This window comes from Nelumbo lutea, chromosome 5 (genome assembly GCF_056320005.1).
Source record: "Nelumbo lutea isolate HS-2025 chromosome 5, American lotus-T2T, whole genome shotgun sequence".
Classification (NCBI taxonomy): Eukaryota; Viridiplantae; Streptophyta; class Magnoliopsida; order Proteales; family Nelumbonaceae; genus Nelumbo; species Nelumbo lutea.
The window spans coordinates 54,701,361-54,706,593 of NC_142688.1; positions in this window are offsets into that span (position 1 = coordinate 54,701,361).

Sequence of the window (5,233 nt, forward strand, 5' to 3'; positions counted from 1 at the left end):
AGTGAATGGCTAAAAATCATTTTCGAAAAAGCGTATGGTCAGTGCCCAAATTTATTGAAATCTTTTGCTTTATTTTCAAAAAATGTTCCCTTTAAATTCAAAAAGCTTCTCTCTAAAATGCTTAGAATTCCTTGGATGCTAACCCAAAAAGCTATTTGGGTGCACCCATAATTGCAATAAGAGTAACAAATGATACTTTTATAAAGGAAAAAATGGCTCAGAGACTGGCAACTTGGAAAAGAACACATTATCTCTAGCAGGAAGGCTAACTTTGATTAATTCTACTATTAATATGATGTCAAGCTTTATTATGAGATCATTTAGAATTCTAAAAAATATCATTGTAGATCTTAACATACTCCATAGGGATTTTTTTATTGTCAAACTCAAGTGAGAGAAAACCTATCCACCTCCCGAAATGGGAAAAGGCTTGCACCCCCAATAGATGGGGGGGGGGTCTAGGTTTAAGAAACCTTCTTTGGGTAAATGAAGCAAATCCTACAAAACTTAGATGGAAAATTTTAAGTGAGGAGGAAAATCTATGGGTTAAAATCATCAAGGATAAATACTAAAAGAGAGAAAATTTTGGGATGTCAAGATTAGAAAGAATGTCTCATGGGCATGGAGAGGCATTCTCCTTGCTCGGGAATTGGGATCTTATTAAAAAAAGGATCACGCTAGTTAGTTGGGAATGAAAAATCAATCAAATTTTAGCAAGATAATTGCGTGTTTGGGAAACCTCTAACCGAAGAAATAAACAATGGCAATAATGAAAGTGATAATATATATCTTTCAGGCATGATTGATCATGAGAAAAAATGTTGGATCGAAAAGTTTGTGGGATAATTCCTAGCTAGATCTGGCAAAAAATGAAACTGATCTTCATTTCCTCGAACTTAGAGGATAAATTAATTTGGGGCTGCAATCCTAAAGGTGAATTCACCATCAAATATGGCATATTCACTAAAATGCTCTTGCAAGGTCGAGCAAAATGATTCAAATAATTGGCTTACTAATGTTTGGAAAATCAATTGCCTTCCAAAAATAAAAACTTTTTTCTGTATCTTCTTCTCCAAAATAGACTTCCTACAAAAAATCATCTTAGGAAAAGAGGTTTTGACATAGATGATTCCTGTTATTTTTGTGGGGAATTGGACAACACTGACCATCTTTTTAATTATTACAATTTCTCTAAACAGATTTGGGTTATCATTAAACCCTCTACTGAGGGTCCTAATGAGAATGATCCATCTATTGTGGAGTGGTAGTTTCGTATTGGAAAGAACAAAAGGGATGGGAATCCTCATATAAGAGAAAAACTAGCGTTTATCCTATGGGAAATTTGGAGAAATAGGAATTAAAGAGTCTCTAATAACAAGTTTGCTCAGCCTCTGGTAGTCGTGGAAAGGGCAATGGATCTGATTTTAGAAAATTTAGAAGCAATAAAAGAATCCACTAGTAATTGTGATGTTAGGCACTGGAAGCTTATAGTTTGGAAATGCCCAAATTTTAGCTATATCAAGATTAATTTCGATGTTACCCGTAATAGTGATGGGAACTACTCAATAGCAAGTATTGCTCGAGACCACCTTGGAAAAGTTTTAGACTTAAAAACGGTTAAGTTAGGGGTTTCCACCATCAACCAGGTTGAAGCTTAGGTGGTTTGGGAAGCCCACAACATGGCTTGGAATTTCAGAGAATGTCCTATCATTATTGAAGGAGACTCCAGGCTTGTTATTTCATGTCTCAACCAGAAAACTGTCCCCCCTTGGAGCATAACCAACATTATCAAATAGTGTGTTTAAATAAAGAATATGTTTGAAAAAGGTTTAAAGTAGTTAGGTACAGACACATGTATCGGGAGGCTAATCAGGCTGTAAATTGGTTGACTCGTGAGGCGTTTTTGTCACGATCCTGATTAGGGATGTAACGTGAGTTTTACCTACTTCGAGAGAAATGAGAGACCTCCGATAAAAACCAAACGATTCTAAAGAAAATTCGTCAACTAATCCCCAAAATGTACTTAGAAGAATATATATATATAGACTCCATTTAACTCTCAAATTATCATGACTCCTAGTTAACTAAGCCCCCCTACAAATAAGGCATTAAACACAAGCACTATAGATGTTTCACATACAATTATAGAAAATCAAATTAATCCCTATACATTATTAATAACGTGTCCCACTTAATTTATCCCACTTTTACTCACCCCATTTTACTTACCCACTAACCACCTTCAAATCTTATCCCATTATTCAAAAATACTATCTAATATCATAACACGTCGACCTCCTTTAATAGACATGTGACATTCCCACCCCCTTAAACCTCACCTCAAGGTTATAGCTTCAACGAACCAAAGATAGCCTTGTAATGCATGTAACTCCCCCATGTTCTTCCCACGAACACATGGTTGAATTCAATTAGGTGTTTTTTCTTTGTGAATAACTTCAGGTGGGAACCTCGATCAATGCGTGTAGATCTCCCATGTAGCCAGGCAGCACCATTACTTGGATTGACAATTTTTTAATTAAATGCCCTCCAGCCTCCATTGGGTATCTAACCCAAAGTATGCATGCAATCTGATATACAGCAGTAGAACTTGTGTGATGTCCATCTTTGTAGGAGAAAAACCCCTTCTTACAAGAGCCTGCCCCTTTACAAAATGTTGGTAAATTTGCTTGTCCCCAACAGGCTCTATAAGAGTATAGGGATCCACACAACCAAATGCCAGAAGAGTATAGGGATAGCTGTCACAACAATGTAGTGGTGTATTCACTTTAGTTCTGAAATGAGCAATTGCCTCTTCAGCATCTCCACTGAGTAAATGAGGACTTGTCACAGCAAATTGCCTTTTCCCATATGTAAGGATGTGAACATTTGGCTTTTTTGAGAATACCCTTTCAGATGCACCTAACCAATCACTCGGTCAGAAGGAAAAACAAAGAGGTTGTAGGACTGATACCTTGTCAATGCCAGCCCTTGTAAAAATTCTTCATGACAGAGCATTTCTTTGCTCCAGAAGAGGTTTCATTAGATGCTCCGACTCCACTGCTTGTTGCTTGTAAATCCGGGAGACTTTGATAGTGCCAAAAATTCCCTCATGGATGAAACTTCTATTGATGTTGTTGACAAAAGCTGGCAGTGCTATCTTTTCATCTATTCCATCTGTAATTCTGGCCTTCATTGCTTCATCTGCAGACCCCTGGAGCTTTAGCGCATCCAGGCTTCAATTGCAGAGCTGATTATGGGCTTTAGTGTAACTAGGACCTTGGGAGAACAAACTGCGACAACTTGGGAATCGAAGAAGCTTTGTTGGGGATGTAACACGAGTTTCACCTACTTCGAGGGAAACGAGAAACCTTCGATAAAAATCAAACGGTTCAACATCTCATCCTCTACCTAGTATCATCCAGGGGGAGATGTTCCCAATGAGTTATCACCATCTTTTGGACCATCAATATTTGACCCAACCTAAGCCATACTTTCTTGGCAAAAGAACAGTCTATAAAAATGTGATCAAGGTTTTCCTCTTCCCCACAAATTTTACAAGCACTATCAATATTATATCCTCTATTGATCAAAAATTTCTTTGAGGGTAACTTGTAGGTTAAGACCATAAAGAGTAAAGTTCTCAATTTAAGAGGACATTGGGCCTTCGAAATTCCATTAAAGCCCCAGCTTGGCAAGACTGAATTTCTCTTGGCCATAAATTTTGCCATATATGCTGTCTTGACTGAAAATGTTTTTGGCACTACCAATCACCATGGAAATATTTCTTTCACATTTTCACAAGTGTATGCACAATTAAACAGGGTTTTTGTTTATATTATAGCATTAATTCAAGCGCATGTGTCTAGAACCTCTTATACAAACTAGTTCTTGCTCCGTCAATACAATAGACTGAGTCCATGAATTGAGACTTGAGAGAATATGGTCCATCATCAACCAAAATCCGGGTTATGTACTCGTTCCTTCAACGAGTGGATAAATAAAAATAGGCTTAGAATTCTATTCCATAAGAGGAACAAGTCAAATTGCACAAAAGCCTACCTCCACGATTCTACATATCGCATGGTGTCCACTTTCCACGCAGCAGGTCTCAACGCAGTAAACCTAAAACTAACTTTTCATTCTCGTATATTTTGAAAATGGTTAAAGAGAATCCAAGTGACATGATAACCCAGAGTGTGAAGATGGGGTGCTCTAGATTTAAGATGTTACCACCAGATCGTACAAAATCCATGTTAACTTTGTTAACATCCCTCACATCTTCCACCCGCTGCTCATGACCATGGGCAAATTTTGCTTCAAAACCCTTTCCACAAAATAGGTCCATGCCATTGGCCTTCTTAAATGAAAATGGAGATTATAAAGATAATAATTCCAAGGGGAAACTCCAATATAAGATCATGTGTGGAGATGACATGAGTAAGCATTATAAAAACATGGCAATTCGGAGGATGCACAATACAATGAACAGTTAAGTTAGACCAAATAAAACCTTGTGGTAGAAATAAAGTTCAAACAGGGGACCTAATTGAACTTATTCTTGATTCTGCAATTGTACAACAAAACCAGTCAACCAGGCTAGTTAAACAATGAGTTCGTCTGCTCCTCAAAGAGCAAACCTCACACCGTCATCCTCAGTGCATCGCAGCTGTGTGCTGGGAACATGAATGATAACATCATATACAGATCGTACAAAATCCATGTTAACATCTTCCCATGAACATTTTTTTTTATAAACTTTTTCTCAAAAAAAAAAAAAACGTTTCTCAATGCACGCCTGTGATTCTCTGTGAGGTTTGTTGGTATGAGGCACGCTCTGTGAGGAGAAGATCCAAACTCTGAACAAAATTGAAAAACAAATGTAACTGGAATATCCAGTTAAGCATAAAAAGTCCACCCAGGTCTGACTAAGTCTGAAACACATGCATCCCTCTGCATTTCAAGACATTATGGAAATTTATGTATGAATTTGGTTTTCAAGACAAACTGCTACATCAGCCAAATCATCCTTGGTCTTCCCTTAATGAACAGAAAAAGCATTCAAATTAAGTAACAATTTCCATCGAGTACAGATTTGTAACAGGAGAAAGTTTGAGATAACAACATCATAACCAAATTGTCAAAATATCATACAAAGCATGGATGACAGATCAAAACTTCAAACCAAAGGCTGAAAAATAGATAACAATGAAAAAGATGCTGGACAAAAGCTAAA